The 22,131-nt window shown below is 35.5% G+C and overlaps 1 long non-coding RNA gene across 1 annotated transcript; it reads right to left on the bottom strand.

The window, feature by feature from the left end:
• Window positions 1-314: 314 nt before the first annotated feature.
• On the bottom strand, window positions 315-21,254 carry LOC122228790. The gene is made up of 3 exons (XR_006206753.1): window positions 20,962-21,254; window positions 17,110-17,265; window positions 315-713 (listed from the first exon to the last, which is right to left on the bottom strand). It is a non-coding gene; the product is annotated as an uncharacterized LOC122228790 (long non-coding RNA).
• Between the last annotated feature and the right edge of the window lie 877 nt (window positions 21,255-22,131).

Here is a 22,131-nt window from a genome sequence, read left to right as displayed (position 1 = left end):
ACTGGATGTCAGAACCAACTCCCTACTGAGTACCTATGGCCCCTTGGAATGCTGTGGTAATATAGATCATTGTTTGCCAAATGTGTATCCAATGACTAGGAGATCATTTGAGAATGCAATTTCAGATACAGTAAGTCTACAGTAAAGTTTGAGAGTCTACCTTTCTAACAAATGTGTGAGAGATTACAACAATGCCGGTTCAGAAACCACATGTTGAGCAGCAAGGATGTAGAGAACACAGAAATTAATCTGGATGACAGATATTTCAGAATATTTTTTTTGGTGTTATAATATCAATGAAACCAGGGCAAGGATAGAGAGGTCTGCAACTCAACTTAAAGGCACACGTGTTTGACCAAGGCTTTCAGAAGTTCCAAAAACTCCTTGTATTACAAGGTTTCATTAGAATCTCCCAGTATGAGTCTTGTGTCGTTCTCCATAATATAATATTTTTTTCCAAAGGAGTGAGCAGGGCATAATCCAGAAAGAAGTCTGACTTCTGCCCCAGTTTAACCAGCGAGATCTATCCCATCATCCATTTTTCATATGGGTTCTTAGCAGCCTATGCCTGTTGCTTCCACCATAATGAGAACATGTTCTGTGTTAGGGTGAGTTTTTTTCTGCATCCTGTACTGGGGTAACCATTGGATTATGCCGTAAATCCACCATCAGTAAGTCAGGAATCCCAAAGGTCCATAAATGCTGCAAACAACCTGGGTGAAAAGAGAAGTTAAAAGTTTCAAAACAGAGTTATTATCAGATGCCTTTTTTTAAGTAACTAACTAAATGAATAATCATACAGGGTTGTATTTTTGCCTATTTCTAGATATCAGAGTAGAAAATATGCTTTCTTAATTTATTTGTTTATTTTGAAAGTGAGAGAGAACAAGCAAGGGGAGGGCAGAGAGAAAGAGAGGGGGAAAGAGAGAATCCTAAGCAGGCTCTGCACTAATGGCACACGGCCCAGTGCAAGGCTTGATCTCACAAACCTTGAGATCATGATCTGAACTGAAATTAAGAGTCGATTGCTTAACTAAGTCACCCAGGCACCCCAAAGGAGAGAATATTGATCAATAAGCTTTGACTCCAAAGTCCCAACAATTAAATGGGGAATCCCTAATGGCTGCTTCAATGCTTACTGAAGTAGACTCAATGAAATCCCTCTCTGACCCTTCTTTCCTCTATTATCTTTTATCATGATTTTTTTCTTATCACCCTGGATTCTGCAAAGACAATGAGATGGTGAGCTTTATGTGCACCAGCACAGATTCAAAGTGCAACCATCCCCTTGTGACAGACCCAATGCACCCCATCTCATATCTCCTGAATTATGTTGTTTGTTTTTTTACCTGTTTGCCTCTTGTTCTTTCCCCCATCGATCCTTCTTTTGCTTTGAAATCATGAAACTCCATGCAACACACGTACAGGATCCTTTAGATGAGCAGCAATCATGATGCTACCTTTTTAAAATCTTAATTATGATGCTAAGTCATCTTTCCTTAACTATAAGGCAGGAAAGCTGGACTTTTCTCCCCTCAAGTTCAAGTAGTTGGCTATTGTTCTATGGTCTTTATATTTGTTAAATAGAGCGATTAGAAAATTTAATCCCTTTCAAAGTGTTATGACGAACAGAGATAATGGTCGAGAAAAACATTTGAAATGTTGAAAATCTTGAAGCAATACTGGACAGTTAAGTCATAGTTTATTAAGTAATAAAATAACAATGTAGTAAGTTTATGAAAATAGTAGTTTTATTTCCCTAAAAAAAGTTTATATACACTTTTTTTTTTCTTCAAGAAAAGTGTATAGCATTTATTACTCTTTGGAATCTCCTAACCCAAAACTTTTTCAAAGAAATTTGACTTAATAGCTTTGGGCTTTACAGGAGGCTACCATAATCACAGCTTCTTTTATTTTTCAGAAGATAGTTGGGGGAGGGTTCCATGTTATTACAACCTCCTCTGAGAGCTTGGTTCCTAGCAAAGCCAAGGTCCATCTTTCACTGTGCAATTCTAGCCTAATAGGAAAGTTATATCACTGTTGACAGCCTTGTCCTTTCTTCATAAATCCTGGGAGTTATCCCATAAGGAATATTCATTTTCCTTCAGACATGAAGTGACCATTAAGATGCACCAGTAAAGAATCCATGGCTTTTAGTGTCTCACTGTATGTCTTCTAGTTTAAGGATTTTAAGGAAAAAAATGTTGCAGTGAAAATGTATACTTTTATTAGAAAAGAAGTAAATACATTCCTTGTTTCTTAATAAATGAGAGTTATAAAAAGCCAAGAGTGATATTTTCTTAAATTTAATGAAATCTAGGGCTGTCTGGGTGGCTCAGTCAGTTAAGGATCCAACTCTTGATTTTGGCTCATGTCATGGTCTCACAGTTTGTGAGTGCAAGCCTTGTATCTGGCTCTGTGCTGACAGCAAGGAGTCTGCTTGAGATTCTCTGTCCCCCGCTCTCTCTCCCCCTCTCTCCACCCACCTCCCTCAAAATAAATAAACATTTTTTTTAAAAAATTTAACAAAATTGTGCCGTTTGCAACAACATGGATGGAATTAGAGAATATTACGCTAAGTGAAGTAAGTCAGACTAAGAAAGACAAATACCATATGATTTCATTCACATGTGAAATTTAAGAAATGAATCAAATGATCGTAGGAGGAAGAAAAAAGAGAGAGGCAAACTAAGAATCAGATGCCTAACTATAGAGAACAAACTGCTGGTTACCAGAGAGGAGGTAAGTGGGGGGATGGGTGAAATAGGTGATGGGGATTAAGGATGCACTTGTGATGAGCACTGGGTGATGTATGGAAGTGTTGAATCACTAAACTGTACATCAAAAACTGACATTTGGCTTTATGTTACCTAACAGAAATTTAGAAAATTTTTTTTAAATTGAAATTTTCAATAAAAGCTTCATGCTTAACTATAAAAGAGAAAATATTATTTACTTACAGAAAAATGTCTCTGTAAGTGGAAACAGGTTTACAGACCATATGCTGAGACTAGCTGAGAGTGGTGAGGTTTACTTATAAGGAGAGGGTAGTGCCACAGAATGGAGAGTGGTCCAAACCAAAGGTGGATCTGGCTCCTCAAAGGGCTTGGTTTGTCCTGTTTTATGGTTCTTTCTAGAACCATAATGAATAAAAATAACAGAGGGATTCCACTTTGAGATCCAGTCTTCCCCCCACATATAAATAAATAGACCTCTAATGAAGGTAACCTCCTCTCTGTCCCTGAAGGTTGTTGACTCCATGATATTTTCTTCCACTACCTAAAAGTACCTGCTCACATGAAGAAAGAGAGACTAATATTCCATGTTATCAGGAAAGAAGACAGTTCATTTGGCAAGTATTTCAAGAGAAAGTAAAAGTGAAAATATATGGGCATAGGAGAGGAATAGCAACATGTATTGAATACTACCACATGCTGGAATCTGAGTTAAGATGCTTTCACATGTGTTCTCTTGATTCAAAAATTGCATTCCCTACTGCTTCAAGATCCCTCGTACTTAGAAATTAAGTCACTTGTTTCAGATGAGACAGCTAATAAATATTAAAGCCAATCTCAATCTCATAATCTGATGTTCAAATCATATCACGATTCTTTACAGACACATTAGACCAGCACTTTCCAGTAGAACATTTATCAATTATGGAAATATTATAAATTTGTACTGTTTAAAATGTTAGTCACTAGCTCCATGTGACTATTGAACTCTTCAAATTTTGCTACTGTGAATGAGAAATTGAATATTAAATTTCATTTAATTTTAGTAATTTGAATTTAAACAGATATATGTGGCTGGTGGCTACTGTATAGACAAAAAAGGCCTAAACAATAGTTTTCTTAGAAAGAATTTTCTTTAACTCAGATTTTTTTCCTCAGTCTAGCATCACTGTTTCTCTTCAACTCTTTTTTCATTTTTCAAAATGCAATCCCTAGACTTAGCATAAATGATGGAATAAAGACCTCTGAATTTTTGTTTCCATAAAAGAAGTTAGAAAACTAGGAAAAATTGTGAGAACCAAGTTTTTTTCAAGACTCTGGAAATTAACCAGAGTTTCCACAAAGCAATTTATTAGAGAAAACAGCTGAATTCAATAATAACAGTAAACTTCGTGGTACTTTCATTAGTCTCATTTTCATCCATACCACTCCAGCTCCATAGTAACCTTGGAAAACTGTAGGCTGAAATTACACTGTAAACTAGTAACCTGGCAGGAACACGAAGAGTCAGATAGTGTTGAACCTCCTTCAAACCAGAGAACTGTCATTCCCAGAGAAATGTCATTACTTTAACCTGTCTGATAGTCATTGGAAGATCCTACTTGCAAGACTGTCTTTACTTGACATGGCTCAGAGCACACCCAGTGCTGCAAAAGCTTCCCCAGAGCATTTGTCAAAAAACAATGAGAAGAAATTTTTGACTTTGCAGCTGCCTGAGGCAGTGGACAACCGTTGGTGAAAACTATATAATAATTGTTTTAAAAAACTTAAAAAACGTATCTGGAGAAGAAGATATCCAGAGTGTCTTTGAAAGTCTCTGGCATATTTCTGGAATTACAGAAATTCCCTAATAATGGGAGGTTAACTTACTCCAGATGAGACACCTCATAAAAATTAAAACTAATCTCACTGTTATGTCTTGATGTTCAAACCACATATCATGTTTCACATGCACACTGGGCCAGCACCATCCAATATGGTTATTTGCATGCTCTGGGCTGTGCACATACTAAGAAAAGAAGACTGAGAAAGCCCTAAGATCTGACCTTGCACTAACTTTGAGGCTCTGTACAACCATGAAATGGAGGTTAAATCAGAGTTCTCAAATGTCAGGCTGAGTGTTGACTTCCTGCCTCAATATGCACATGGAATTCTTTGGAAAATACTTAGAAAACCATTGGTTCAATCCATTTTAGAATATTTATAGAATTATTAGCTGACCACAAATCTAATAGAGCAGAGACTTCTGTGAACACACACAACAAACATCACAGACTTTATACAGAATTTTTTCAGAGAAGTCATTAAACAAACAAATAACAATAAAACAACAAAATGCAGCAAAAACAAGCCCTGGGCAGGGAAAGTAATCTGATCTCCAGAAATGCCAAATAATATGATTTTAAATATTCAATTTTCAACAACAAAAATACAAGACATGCAAAGAAACAGGAAATGTTGGCTCATAGACAGCAAAGTTTAATAGTCAATGGAAACTATCCCTGAAGAAGCCCAGACACCGGATTTAGTAGAAAATAAATAAATAAATAATAAATCATCTATTATAAATATGCTTAAGGGACTAAAATCCACATATAAAGAACTAAAAGAAAGTATTAAAACTATATTTCTCACAATGAAGAATATCAACAAAGAGAAAGCAAAATTATAAAATAAAGGGGTGCCTGGGCAGCTCAGTCCATTAAGCATCCGACTTCAGCTCAGTTCATGATCTCATGGCTTGTGAGTTTGAGCCCCATGTTGGGCTCATGGCTGACAGTTTGGAACCTGGAGCCTGTTTCAGATTCTGTTTCCCTCTCTCTGCCCTGCCCCCACTTGCACTTCTTTCTCTCACTTTCTCTCTCCCAAATATAAATATTTAAAATTTTTTTAAATTATAAAAATTATAATTTTTATAAAATTTTATAATTTTCTAAAAATTATAAAAAAAATCACATTCTTTATTATACACTGCTGTCAGTTTATAATAACTGAAATGAAAATTTCACTAGAGTTTGACATGAGACTTGAGCAAGGAGGGAGAATCAGTGAACTAGAAGACAGATCAATTATCTAGTCTGAGAAACAGAAAGAAGAAAAGAATGAAGAAAAATGGCAGAGCTGCAGAGATCAATGGCACACCATCTAAAATAAGGACACATGTATAATGGGGGTCACAGAAGAAAAGTTAAAGAAGGAGGCACAAAGATATTTGAATAAATAATACCAAAAATTTTCCAAATTTGATTTTGAAATATTAATCTTTATAGCCCCAAATCTCAGTTAAGTGCATGTTGGATCAATTCAAAGAGACTTACACCTAGACATCATAACTAAAGTGGTAAAACTCAAAGACAAGGATATTCTTGACAGCATCAAGAAATAAGACTCGTCATATAGAAGGGATCCTCATGAAGTTTTTCATTAGAAACATTAGAGACCAAGGTACAGTTGGGTGACATATATTCAAAGTGCTAAAAGAAAGGTTGTCAACCAGTAATTTTATAGCTTATAAAACTATCCTTCAGAAATTAAGGAGAAATTAAGACATCCCTAAATAAACAAGAACAGGGAGAATTTATTGCCAGCAGACTTGCCCTGCAAGGAATACTAAAGGGAGTTCTTCAGGTTGAAACAAAAGATCACTAGATCGTAACTCAAATCCACCTGAAGAATGAAAAGAATTAAAATATATAGGTAATATAAAACATAGTATAAATATATTTTTGTATGTAACTTTTTGTCTTGTCATCTTTTTTTTTTAAGTTTATTGGTCAGAAGAGGAGCAGAGAGAGAGGGAGACACAGAATCTGGAGCAGGCTCCAGGCTCTGAGCTGTCAGCACAGAGCCTGATATGAGGTTTGAACTCACAGACCGCGAGATCATGACCTGAGCTGAAGTCAGAAGCTTAACCAACTGAGCCACACAGTCTCTCCTGTCTTATCATATTTTTAAAACAACTTTATAAAGCAATGATTATAAATCTTTGTTGATGGGTGCACGATGTATAAGATGTGATACATATAATAACACTACAGAGAGAAGATTGAATGAAGCTAAACAAGTGCCAGAGCTATTATATACTAAAAATTAGGTTGATGTTAGTATGAACTAGACAGTTATATATTAAAACATGAATGGTAACCCCCAGGGAAGTTACCAAGAAAATAACTAAAAAATACCTATTAAAAGAAATGACAAGAGTGTAAAAGGCTACTCTATAAAATATTTACTGAACTCATAAAAGACAATAATGGAAGAATTAGGAGAAAAAAGACATAAGATATACAGAAAAGAAACAGGAAAAAGTAGATATAAATCTTACATTATCAATAATTAGATTGATCAGGTAAATTAATGAAACATTATTAAAAGGCAGAAAATGGCAAAAGAACTTAAAAAATTATCCAACTATAGGCTGTCTACAAGAGACATACGTTAATTCAAAAATACAAATAGGTTGAAAATAAAATCATGGAAAAAGCGATACATGGAAATAGTGACAAATAGATTGACTATATTAATATCAGACAAGATATATTTTATGGTAGGTAGGATGATGGCCATCACCCAAGTGCACATATTAATCCGCGGAAGTCATAAATATGTTACAATATGTGTCGACAGAGACTTTGCAGGTGTGATTGTGTTATGGATCTTGAGGAATGAGAATCAAAGTCAGAAAGAAGAAATATGATGTAAGAAGTAATTGACTGGAATGATGTGCATCCAAAATGGAGGAAGGGATCATAGGCCAAGGAAAGCAAATCGCCTCTAGAAATTAAAAAACTCAGAAAAAAGTATTCTCTCCTAAAACCTCCAAAATGACTTTGGCTCAGTTGATGGCTTAAATTTATCCTATAAGACTCATAATGAACTTCTGATTTCCAGAATTGAAATATAATAACTTTGAGATTTATGCAATTAAGTTTGAGGTCATTTTTTACAGTAACAATAGAAAACCTAATAGAGATTAAAAGATAAATAATGTTGCTAAAGACTTTTTTATGATAAAAGTTGATTATAAACATATATGCATGAAAGAAAAGAATCCTAAAATATAAGAAGTAAAAACTGACAGAATTGAAGGGAAAAGAAAGAAATTTCATAGTAATACTTGGAACTTCAATACATTACCTTCAGTAACAGCTACAACAACTACACAGAAAATAAAAGCAAAAAATAGAAGACTTGAAAAATGCTTTAAAGCAAGCAACCTTCACAGATATCTACAGAACAGTCCACCCAATAGCAGGAGAATATGCATTCTTCTTAAGTACACTGGAACATTGTCTACATAGGCCATAAAACATGTTTGAATAAATTTAAAAGGTTTTAAATCATACAAAATCATGTTCTCTAAAGTCATGAAATGAAACTAAAAATCAATAACAGAAGCCAACTTGGGAAATTCAGTAAATATATGGAAATTTCACTACAGATGTTCCAAGAACTGATGGGTCAAAGAATAAGCCACAAGGAAATTTAGAAGAAAGTTTGGTAGAGTGGTTCCAGTCCAAGTGGCAACATAGAAGCCCATGAGTTCACCTCTCCCCGTGGGCATACTTAATCTACTGCTACACAAGAAACTTATACAGCTCAATAGCAAAAACAACCAAACAAAACAAAGAAGAACAACAACAACAAAAAAAACTTAATTAAAAATGGCCAGAGGACAGGAACACCGATTTTACCAAAGAAGACACCCAAAGGCCAAAAAGTACATGAAAATATACCCAAGATCACTAATATCAGAGAAATGCAAATCAAAACCACAGTGTTATACTACCTTGCACCCTAGAATTGCTATTTCAAAAAGACAACAGGGATGCCTGGGTGGCTCAGTCAATTTAGTGTCTGAATATTGATACTGGCTCAGGTTGTGATCTCACAGTCATGAGATCTGAGATCGAGCTTCCCATCAAGTTCTGCATTGAGCATGGGGACTACTTGGGATTCTCTCTCTCCCTCTTTCTGTTCCCCTCCTCCCTTCATGTGTGTTCTCTCTCTCTCAAAATAAATAAATAAACTTAAAAAAAAGACAACTGATAATAAGCACTGGCAAGGACACGGAGAAGAAATAACCCTTGTGCACTGTGGAAGGGAATGTGAATTGGAAGTATGGAAATGGAATATGGAAAACAGTATGGAAGCTCTTAAAAAAATTAAAAATAGAAATACCATATGATCCAGCAACCCCATTTCTAGGTATGTATCCAAAGGGATTGAAAGCAGGATATCACAGAGATATTTGCCCTCCCTTGTTCATTGCAGCATTATTTACAATACCCAAGATATAGAATAACCTAAGTGCCCATCAATGGATGAATGGATAAAGAAGATGTGAGATATATTACAACATGGATAAGCTGTGAGGGCATTATGCTCAGAAAGACAAATACTAAATGGAATCACTTATATTTGGAACTTAAAGAAAAGTCGAACACATAGAAACAAGGAGTAGAAAAGTGGCTGTTAGGTGCTAGGAAGTGTAATAAATAGGGAGAGTTTTACAAAAGGATGCAAAGTGTCAGCTCTAAAATGAGTAAGATTTGAATATCGAATATAGAACATGGTGACCATAGTAAATAAGACTGTAGTGTATAATTGACACTTGTTAAGAGAGTAGAACTGAAATGTTCTCTCTCTCTCTCTCTCTCTCTCTCTCTCTGTCTCTCTCTCTCTCACACACACACACACACACACACACACACACACAAAGACATGTATGTGAGGTGATAGATGTGTTAATTTTATAGGAGGAATCTTTCCACAATATACATATAACAGATCATTGCAAGTTATTCTTTAAATATCTTACAATTCTGTTGTTCAATTATACCTCAGTAAAGTTGGAAAATAAAGTACTTTGACAGAAATGGAAAAGTAAAAAACAATATATCCAAACATAGAAGATTCAGCTGAAGCAGTGCCCACAAGAAAATATATAGCTGTAAGCACCTGTATTGAAATGAGATGAAGTCTGGGTCACCTGCGTGGCTCAGTCAGTTAAGTTTCTGACTCTTGGTCTTAGCACAGGTCATGATCTCATGGTTTGTGCGATCAAGTCCAATGTTGGGCTCTGAGCTGATGATACAGAGCTTGCTTGGGATTCTCTCTCTCCCTGTCTCTCTCTCTCTTTCTCTCTCTCTGCCCCTCCCCACTTGCTCTCACTCTCTCAAAATAAATAAACTTACAAAGATGAGGTAAAATATGACATCAATAATCTATCCTGTAACCTTAAGAAACTCAGAGAAAAAAGGAAACTAAACCTGAAGAAGTTTAATACAGGAAACAATGATTAGAGCAAAAATTAATTAAAGGATATAATCATAGCAGAGAGCACCAACAAAACCCAAATCCAGTTATTTGAAAAGATCATCAAAATTGACAAAACTGTAGCTAGGCTCATTAATAGAGATAAAACTCAAATTACTAGAATCAGAAAAAAAGGGGGGGCATTACTATTTACTTTACAGAGATAAAAAAGAATTATAAGAGAATACTATGAAAAACTGGATGCCAACAAAGTAGATAACCTAGATGAAATAGACAAAAATCTTGAAATATACAAACTATTAAAATAGATCTATAATGACTATATTATTAATTAAGAACTTCCCACAAAGAAAAGACCAGGATCAGAAGGCTTCAACTGGTAATTCTTTTCTTTTAGAAAAGAATTAATGCCAGTTATCAACATTCTCTATCAAAAAATAGAAGAGTAAACACTTTCCAATTAATTTTATGAAGTCAGTATTATCCTCACATGAAAATCAAAGGAATCACAAGAGAAGCAAATTAAAGACTAATTTAACTCATATGTTTTGATGCAAAATCCTCTTAAAAAATACTACACCATATAAAGCAACATACAAAAAGAATTATACAACCATAACCTGATGGGATTCATTTTAGTAATGCAAGAAAAGAAATTTAAAAAAAAGAAAGAAACAGTCCTTCGAACATGAATGTGGCTAACTGGCAAGTTTCTACTGAAGACAATGTAAATAGTTTGCCACATTAAAATCTACCTCAGCAAGTCCACTGGAACTTAATGACTCCTGGAGAAATAGTCCAAGAGTCAGACATCATCAATGCCAAATGGAGACAAAACCATGCTGTACAAAACCTAAAGGGGAATTTTACATTTAACTATTCTCTATGTAAAACCTACCAGAAGCTGTTAGAACACCAGTTCCCATTTTTCAGTTTTAAGCAAGTGGGTACACAAATAGCCCCTGACAACAGCTGATGAAACAGGGAGAATCTCAGAGTGGATATTCATCACACAAACAACCGTGAGTGGATATCCATTCAAATAGCTCTCTAGTTAGGCTGTAGTGGTAATTGAGTAAAGGGAGATGGATAGACAGTCCAGTTTGTTTCAGCAAAGCCCCAGAAAATATAAATCTTCTCCAAAACTCTGGATCCTATGTTGTTCTCTGACCATAGAACTTTATGTTAACACATGATTATTGATCTTGGATTATGGGTGCTCCTTGTGAACAGAGCCTCTGATTTAATGTTGCAGCTCCAGATCTTATCATTTTTTTTCCAACACAGATCAGAACTCTGAAATTGCTTATGGGGTTTATTGTCTAAATTAATTTAGTATCACCAATGTGAAGCAATTGCTTTTCAAACTGGGTTCTGTGATTGCTATGACAATTCCGGCGGAAACCACAGTAGTTTTAATTGCTTTGTTTTTATTTCATTGGTAATATAAAAAAATTATAATTCTGTATTCAGGATCATTTTATGACCATCTTATGATCTAATTCAGACCCAAAATTCTAAGGTCTGCATCAGTTTTTAAGATACATTTACTTCCCAACTCCTGGGATGCATGTGTATGCTTAGCTCTGTGATGAAAGGTCCAGGCTTCTGAAGAATACCCATAGCTCCAAAGTCAGAGACAATGAGAACTGATGAAGATATTGGTCCTTCCTTTTGGGATTTTAGCTCCTGATGTAGGTTCAGTTTACCCTTGACAGCTCCCACTTTGATTCCGTCTTTTCTTTCTGCATGTCTGTCAGGTGGACTTCAAGCTCTAGTTTCAGAAGCAAAGACAATAGTCTTCTGGAGGTGATTCAAACACCTCTTACAATTATGTCAGCTAATCCTCTGCAATAAATCCCATTATGTTGTAAACTAGTCTTTCTGCTTCTCTGGTTGAACTGATAGAGTTGAGGCATTACTTTGCTTTTATCGCTGTTTTACTCTTGCCAAAGTTTTACTAGTAGCACATACAGAAATAACTAAGCAAGAAGGAGTCGTGTTCCTATTCCATAAACAATTGCATTGAGACAGATTTTAATAACAGTATAATCATAATTTGATCTTCAACTAGACCAAACAACTTAACAGAGTTATTAAGTGATGTACGTAGTAACTGTAAGACCTTATCAAATCCTTGGTACACACACTAACATAATCACAGTAGCACAGGATTTGCTATTGGCAGGTAAGCTTGGACATCTTTATTGTCTGATGTCCAATAAGGTCACCATCTTTGCTAGTCCTTTGCCTGACAAGACAATGGTTGTGTGACTAGGGGCCATTTGGAGCAAGAGACTCCCAGTTTTTCAGAAACTATAAATGTGACTCAACAATGACACTTTGCAGTGGCAGGGGTCAATGAACACAGATATGAGTGTCATCTCACCTCCAAGCAACAGCCTCAAAATTTCTTTTTTGGACAGTATTCTGGAAATTTTAGGCAGGTTCTACAATGATCAGGCATTTAATGGCAAAGGGAAGGATCAATGGGTAGCAGAGAGCTGAATCCACCACAAATGGGGAACAGTTCTTTCAATATATATGGTGTTTTTGCTTTTTATTAAGAATACTTTTGTTTTTCTACAAATGAATAAAAGTAAAATTGTGTCATAATATAGAAAAAATATCAAATATTAAGATACCGTTCATTAATATTAGCCTTCAAGAATTGCTTGCTGGCAAAATTTTGGTTAAGGACAGAAAATGATCATTTTTTTAACCAGATAATAATGCTGTTATCAATACAATTTAGTACAACATAGTTATAGGAAATATCTCTGCATAAGTATTATTGAATTCAAAATGTAAAAGGAAATTAAATATAGAACAAAATCTGAAGCCACATCTTTCCACTATTAAAGCCAACACTGGCAATGTTGTTTTAGCAAAACACAATCCATAAGACATTAAATTAATTTTGTTAATTTGAATATTGGTTTTGTGCCTTTTATGTAATTCTTATATTTATCTTGTTTTTACAGTTCTATACTATAAGTAAGGTATAATCAAAGTTTAAATATCTATTTTGTACACATTTAAGCAACATAATTATAAAAGGCATTTTTGTCAACAAATATAGCATCAATAAGAATTTCATTTTTTCTAAATTGGTAGTTTTCAACCCTGCTGACACATTATAATTACTTGAGGTCGAGGGTGCATTTCCAGTGATTCTGATTTAATTGGTGTAAGGTGAGCACTGACCTCCAGGTAATTTTAATCTCTCAGTAACCAATAAAAACAATAGGAAAATAATAACAATATACATTTGAAGAACACTATTAATCAAACTGACATTATTAGACTTTATAGAACATGACATCTGACAGATGTAAATTGTTTTTCAATTACACCTGAAATCCTCACTAACATAGACTACAGGGGTGCCTGGGTGGCTCAGTTTGTTAAACAACCAACTTTGGCCCAAGTCTTGATCTCATATTTGTGAGTTCGAGCCCCACATCTAGCTCTCTGCTATCAGCGTTTCAGAGCCTGTTTCAGATCCTCTGTCTCCCTCTCTCTGCCCTCCCCTGCTTGTGCTCTGTCTCTCAAAAATAAAAATACATTTAAAAAAACTAAGATAGATTACATATTGGGACATTAAAATAAATCTCAACAAATTATTAAATGATTGGAATATTTCATAATACAACTTCTGACCAGAACATAATTATTTTATAATTCAGTTACAATAGCACACTTAGAAAAGCTCCCAAATATTTGGGAATTAAACAAGACACTTCATAATTATAATTGTGTAATAAGTTAATTGCAAGACATATAAGGAAATATTTTTAACTAACTTTAACTCATGTTATAACAGAAATACAGCATAATAGAACTTGTAGAATGCAGCCAAAGTAGCAATTGAGGGAATTTTATATTTTTAAATACTTATTTTAGAAAAGAAAAGGATGGTTTAAAATCAGTTGTCTTAAGAAGCTAAAAATTAAAAGGAAGTTAAACCCAAAGTAAGATGAAAAAAAGAAGATAATAAAAATAAGAACATAATTCATTTTATCTTAAAAACAAAAATAGAAAAAGTCATGGATAAAGATGGTTCTTTTAAAATATTAATAAAGTGAAAACTTTCAAGCAAGACTAATGAGATTTTTTTAAAAAAAGATAAAAAAATTATCACAATTAGAAATAAAATAAACATTATCTCTATACATCTTACAGACATTAAAAGTAAAATAAATAACAGTTTTGAACAACTGTTTGTAATTAAATTTGACAATTCAGAGAATGGACCAATTACTCAAGAAACAGAAATTACCAAACTGACTCATAAGAAATAAAAATCTAAGTGAAAGAAAGAAAGAAAAGAAAAGAAAAGAAGAGAAAGAGAAAGAGAAAGAGGAAGAGAAAGAGAAAGAGAGAAAGAGAAAGAATTCATAATTAAAAACCTCATCAGGAAGAAAACACAAAATAATTATGCTGGGTAATACTATTAAATGTTTAAGAGTGAAATAATACTGAACCTAAGGAAATTTTAGACATTCTCTTTTCTGAAAAGGATATCAAGCTAGGAAATTTTGATACCAAAACCTGAGAAAGTCCTCACAAAGAAAATTACAGACTAAGTCTCTTCTGAATGTAAACAGCGATAGCAAAAAAAAAAATTACTAAATATTATCAAACAGATTTAGCAATATATAAAAAAGAATAGTACATTATATAACCACATAGTGTTTATCCCAGGTGGTCAGGTGGATTTAACATTCAAAAATGTACCGATTTATCACATTGACTGAGTAAAGGAGGAAAGAATTATCTCAACAGATGTAGGAAAACCATTGGATAAAAATCGCTATCCATCCATGATAAAAATAGAAAACTAGGAGTAGAAGGGAAATTTCTTGATAGGATAAGGCATATCTACAATATCCTTACAGCTAGTATATATTTATGGTGAAATTTTGAACATTTTCTCAAAAAAACAGAAATAAGACAAGGGTATCTGCTCCTACTACTTCAAATCAATATTCCCTAAGGAACCTAAAAACAAAACAAAAGAAATTTCTCAACTAATAAGTAAATTTCTCAAGATTGCGAGATACAGTATTTTTATACTAGCAGGAAATAACTGGAAACCTCAGTGAAAAAATTATTCCATTTAAATAGAGTCATAAAACATGTAACACACTTCCACCTTGTGCCTACAATATGGCTCCAACTTCTTGGTTGATAGAAATATTTTATACCTTGATTGTTGTGTGTTAGTTACATGGTTGTACTTATTACTAAACCTTGTTGAACTGTATACTTACAGCCTGTGCATTTCATTGTATGCAAATTTTACCTCAATTAAAACAAAAATATGTTTGGGGTGCCTGGGTGGCTCATTGGTTAACTGGCTGGCTCTTGGTTTTGGCTCAGGTCATGTTCTCATGATTCGTGGGATCAAGTCCTGTCTCAGGCTCTGTGCAGACAGCACAGAGCCTGCTTGGGATTCTCTCTCTCTTTATGCCCCTTGCTCACTCACTCACTCTCTCTCTCTCAGAGTAGATAAATAAACTTTAAAAAATATGTGTTTAAATCTTTTGTGTGTTTACTGTTTATTATTGACACTGACCAACACCCTCCCTGACTCCCACTGGGCACCAGAGGGAGAGAGCCTTACTCATCTTTGTTTACCCAATACTGAAGTGGAGGAATACATTTTTTAAATTAGTAGAGTCCATGCCCAATGTGGGGTTCAAATCACAACCCTGACACTAAAAGTTGCATGCTTTACTGACCGAGCACCAAAGAAATACATGTTTATAATGAAGCGCTAAGAAGAGTCCAATAAATCAAAGCAGAAAAAATATAATTCAGGCAGACCTCAAAAACTAAATTTTGTCCTAAACATTGTTTCATTGCCCTCATTGCTGCGGAGACAGAGCTTTTACAAGCCAACAAGTGTTTTGCCTACAATTCAAGTCAAAATCTAGTGGTAATTTTTTTGTCTTTTTAAATAAATTTAAAAAACAACAACTAGTGAGTGGCTAGTATAGAAATACACTATTTATTTATTTATAATAATAACTGGCACACACAATAACAAATGCAGTATTGCTATAAAAACTGACATTTTTTCCCCTAAACTATTGTTTTCACTCAAGAGGTATATGAAAAGGAAAGTAAATTACTTGAATCCTGTATCCACGCAACAGGTCATTCATTCATTCATTCATTCACTTAGCATTGGTTTGTTGAGCACCTACTCTATGCTAGATACTAAACTAGAAGTGGGAATATACAGATTAATATGAAACCTTTTCTAAAAATAAACTGACACTCTAGTTGGGGAAAAAATGAATAAGCAGACCAATATAAGAATGGCTAATTGAACTATGGTAGAGATAGGTACAGACTAACATGGGTTTCTGCTATTTTTTATGGGAAAAAAATATGTATATGTATATATATGTATGCATATGTGTGTAGATATCTATAGATAGATACAAATATAGATATATAGATAGATATAGATATAGATATAGATATAGATATAGATATAGATATAGATACACACACCATGGCTGGCCAACTCCTCCAGACTTCTCTGCCAGAAGCAAGTCTTTCCATTGCCCACCTCTTGCCTTCATTCCTCAATCTCAGATTTTTGCTCAAGTCGTACTCTGCCTAGAAGGTTCTGTCACCATTTTTCCCTACCATATCCTGACCTGTACTTTCATTTTCTTTTTATTTTGTGAAAATATTTTTAATTTATTTTGAGACAGAGAGACAACATGAGCAGAGGAGGGGCAGAGAGAGGGAATCCCAAGTAGGCTCCATGATGTCAGTGCAGGGCCCCACACGGGGTTCAATCCCACACACCCGAGATCATGACCTGAGCTGAAATCAAGAGTCTGATGTTCAACCAAATGAACCACCCAGATGCCCCCACAACCTGCACTTTTAAAAACATGGACTTAGTCCAATTTCTTCCAACCATCATTCGCTGGTGTTTTCCTATCCCTGTGGCTCCCACATGCTAGCATATCCTTTCTCAACTTATTTTACATGAACCTGTGTATGGTGCATTGTGTGCTGTATGTTCTTATGAGAACAGAGACCCAACTCATACTCAGAGGTTACTCACAGCATTTGTCCATGATTGTCACATAGAAGATGCTCAAAAGTAGGAGCTGATGTTATTAATGCACAATTGTTGAGCACATGACATGCACAAATTACTGATCATTTTTCTTGCTGAACGTGGGATAGGTGTGACCCAGGCACCTTTGATCCACTCTCCCTACCTGTGTACAAACACATACTCTTTAAACACAGTCACTGCAAATGTAATACAAGCAGAGGCCACTGCATGCAATTTCTCCATTCAGCAAGTGTGCTGATGTGGAAAACCTATGAAATACCATTTAGAAACAATGACTGTCATTCCTGAATTTCTCTGGAGCAGCAATTTGCTAGTGTGTCAGTGTCATTGGCAACTCATAAAGTATTGGCTTAAAGGACAAAGATGAACATTTTCCTTCTCTCTGTGCAAAAGGGAAATAGGTCTGAAATCCCTTGGGGGAAGAGCTTTCTCCTTGCAATGGGATGGAGATAGCCAAAATATATGTCAGGACTGTCCTTGTATGAGTCTAAAAGCTGTGGGTATAATTTGATCCCTGGCCACTTCTCAGTATGGAGTGAGCAGTGACACACCATCTGAGAGGGCCAGAACGACCACAATCCCTGGCCGTGGCACGCCATCCGAGAGGGGCAGGAAGACCACAATGCCTGGTAGCTAGGAACAGAGGGCCACCAGCTTCATTTCAGAACAATGGCTATAACCTTAGTCTCAGGCTTGACTACACATTAAAATCATATTAATTAAAGAAGAATTCCTAGGGATGGGAACAAAGGCATAAGTCACTATTGAAGCCCTTCAAGTAATTTCAATGGACAAATTTAAGACCTAATGAATACAATGGTAGGGATATCCCAGGGGGTTCAGGCCCTTATGAATATAAATAACCTAGGGAGATTTCCAAAATGGCATGTGATGATTAATCTTATGTGGAAACTTGACTGGAACAAGCAGTGACCAGATACTTGGGCAAACATTGTTTTGTGTGTTTCTGTCAGATATTTCTAGGTGAGATACACATTCGAATCTATAGACTGAGTAAAGCAAATTGTCCTCCCCAATGTGAGTGGCCTTCATCCAATCAGTTAAAGGCTTAAATAGAACAAAAAGGCTGACCCACCCTTGAGCAAGAGGAACTTCTGTCTGGCTATTGAGCCAGGACAGGGGTCCTTTCCTGCCTTCTTACACAAATGTTAACATTGGCTTGTGGGTCTTGAAGCTGCTGGTTTTCAGACTGGAGGTTTACACCACAGGTTCTCTGGGTCTCTGGATTGCTGAATGCAAATCTTGGGACCTGTTAGCCTCCATAATTGTGTGACATAATTCCTGATAATAAATCTGTGTGTGTGTGTGTGTGTGTGTGTGTGTGTGTGTGTGTGTGTGTGTGCATGCTTGCATATACATACATCCTGTTGGTTCTGTCTCTCTGGAGAACTCTAACTAATTCACTATAGGTGGCTTATCTCACTGCCATAGATTGTGTTTCTACTGGAAAGGCATGGCCCCAGAATTTTGCTGTTTTTGTAATTATTACTGGTATTGTTATTGTTATTCCCAGATTGTTCTAATAAAGACAGACTTTGTAATTTGGACATAACTGGATAATCTCGGGCAAGTTACTTAACCTTGTCTAAGTTATTACCATCTTTTTATGTAACATGAGGATAACCATACTACATTTTGTGGTAATAGTATATTACATTGCATTGTCATGTATATGGTACAGCCTGGCACATGCATCTTAGGAACATTTATCTTTCCACATATGTGTGCAATTGGCAAAATATTTTTCCATAGTAAATGCTCAATATTGATTTTAAATACAACTAGAAAATATTTCAAACATCAGTGACTTAATTTCCTTCAGAGTACAATTTGGGACTTATATGTGTCTCAGATATATCATTCTTGTAATTTGCCTCATAACAATATATAACTACTTTTTTGCTGGTCTGTCCATTTGTGACCCATTTGTGTCTGTTGGACAGATGGGCACTGGTCCAACAAACAAAAGTTGTTTCATGCATTTTTGCCTCTTCCTAATCTTTTCCAGTTACTCACATGACTTTCTTCAGGCACTGAGTACCATCCAGTGTCAGCTCGTGTCATTTCAGAGAAGCAAATGATAATAACAAACCATTCCTACATTACACGGAATTTTACTGAACACCACTCATTGGATAATACTTGGTCTGATTTTTAAACCTATGTTTCTCATTCATGCCACTGTACAGTTGTTTGAAATTTGAAATTCCTTAATACATCCAACCCTAAAACACTGCAATATTTTAGGGTCCCTCATTGGCTATACAGTCTGCCCTTTTACCCACCCCATCTTTGTCACCTTTAAAGGATTTGCAAATGAGCCTTTGTGTAGAAAGATGCTAGCACGTTTATAGCCATAAATTAGTGAATGTTTAAGAGAGGTTTTCCATAACGATTAGTTCAGGTTATTTAAATATCATTTTTACTTTAAAAGATTGCCTTACTTGAATCTGAAACTCCAGTAAAGGCAAATAACTCAAGCAGTCTAAGCAGCAAGTATGATGCAGTTATAATTATCTGAATATGTTAACATTTAGGGAACAGTCAGGCGCATTACTGGCCTTTGGAAAATAGAATGCTTCATGTAGACACTAATTAATCAATAAAATCCTAATTGGATTCTATTAAGTATTGGAAACGACATTTCAACTTAAATATTCCATGTACAACCCTGACCCATTCCCAAGAAGCAATAAAAGCCAATTAGGGTGGTATTCAAATTATAATTATGAATGCTATCACCACCCTCATCTACATTAATATTACAACAATTAAAGAGAACACAGTAAGGAATGAATCAGGCAAGTCCTCCTGCACAGATGCCTCATTTTGGGGCTATTGTTGAGAAATTCAATATAACACAAAAGTGGCTATTAAAGAGCATGAGCTTTGGAATTAGGAAGCCTGAGATAATATCCACCACTCTACTCATTGTGTATGTATCTGAGACCAATGTCTCCCTCCGTGAAATGGGAATGACAGCAGGCTTTTTCAGATCTATGTTGAAGATTAGAACTGATGCATATGAATGTTTCAGTGGAAGGCTGTGTATATGGAATCCTGCAGAAAATGGCAGATCTAGTCCAGAATACTGAGGTCCGCATTCATAGAATCTTCGGAAGAAACCCAAGATTTACCAAACTCACCTGCCATTTTTAGTGCAAGAACACTTTTTACTGCAGTCCCCAAAGATTATGTTCCAATCTCTGCTTGCACACCTTTACTGCTTCAGAATTTATTTCTTCCTGGGTGTACCACAGTTTCATTGTTAGCATTTTTAGAACATGCAGAAACTGCCTTCCTTATTGACTCCCATTGGACCCAGCTTTACCATAACCAATAACATAAACCATATTGAAATTCTGTTCTAGATGAATTGTTCAGGAAATACAACCAAATTTCTGATATCACAGGCTCTGGAACTAAACTGCCTTGGTTCAAATCCTAGACCTATGACTCACCAGCTGTTGACCTTGGACCTATTAACCTCTTTATGCTTTAGTTTTCTCACTGTTAAATGTGGATTATAGTTTCTGTATCTTGCATGTGCTGTGAACACTAGCTATCATTTCATTCAGAGCATTTCCCTTTTTCATATTTGCAACCTCCCCTTGAAGTTATTATGTACAATCTTGCCTGAATGCCAGTTTAAACACAAAACTTCTATTAAATTAATCATGTTGATGCACATCTTGGTAAAATGAGTTACACCTTCTCAGAGATGTGTGTCAACAAAATGTCCTTCTTTTTCCACTGTACAAGTGAGAAACAGAGTCTTACTGAGGTGAAGCAAGGCAACTTGCTCACAGACACTTACCTTGTACGTGGAAGGCCAGAGATGAAGGAACACACTGCAGGTGTCACAGTCCAGGCTCTTAAGGGATTTGCTATACTCTCTCCAGCATCCATCACAGTAAAAAATTAAAGGAAATCAGAAGGGATGAGATCAGAGTTGTGGGAAGCTGAGACCTTTGCTTTCACACTGGCCACAGTAACAGTGCAAACCAGGCCTAATTGACATGACAAAATGACTTGATCTGGTAGCAACCAGGGTGTTCAGATGTTCAGGCAGAGATGCTCAGAAGTCGGGCAGCAGAGTCATGCTATTTCTCCTAGGAGAGGCAGAACTTGATTGTAGTTATGGTGTTACGTTACAAACGCTTGGCTGAAAATGGTCTATTCACAGGACACAAAGTGTAAAAGCATATTAATTAGCAACTAGACAACACAAGCACAGTCTAACCATGACTTTGTGGAAACAATGCCTCTATTCAGTGGATTCAGAGGATGAGTTTAATAGGTAAATTTTTGGCTACAGAGGACAATCTGACTGTGAATATATTTGGGGTGGCATAGGTCTTATGATGACCCTCAAATCATGTTATATAATTAGTCATCTCTTTATTTATTTTTAATATTATTGGTAGAACTAGTCCTGATTCTCAGGACAAAGAAGGATGGTGCTACCCAGGGGCTGCTACCAGAGTTAAGCCTTGTTTTAGAACATAGACTACTAGGGAGAAGCATTCTAAGACTAGACTTCAAAATGATATAGACTGACTGCTCTGTAGCCCCTAGAATCTTATCTTGAATTATTTCCCTGGCATCACAAAGTCAGCAGATAATTGAAATAGATCCTAGATTCAAACCCCTTTGTTCCAAATCTCATGCTTTTTTGGCAGCTTTTCTCATGTTGTAAATTAAGTTAAGTACTCAAGATCAAAATTATTTTACTACGATATCTACAAAATTCTCTATTACAGTAAGACATTTCAATGATTTGATCTTATATAGACTTTCTATATTTCAAATAAGTTCTAATTGAAAAGGCCATTAAATAATTGTATGATTCAATGTATATGAAATATCCAGAATAGGAGCACTCATAGTAACAGAAGGAAGATCAGTGGCTATCAGTGATAGTGGGGAGGGGGAACCAAGAGTGGTTCATAATGAGTGGCAGTTTTCCTTTAATGGTAATGC

This window comes from Panthera leo, chromosome C1, assembly GCF_018350215.1.
Source record: "Panthera leo isolate Ple1 chromosome C1, P.leo_Ple1_pat1.1, whole genome shotgun sequence".
Lineage (NCBI taxonomy): Eukaryota > Metazoa > Chordata > Mammalia > Carnivora > Felidae > Panthera > Panthera leo.
Note: the sequence above shows the minus strand (reverse complement) of the source record. Positions and strands in the feature narration are given on the sequence as shown.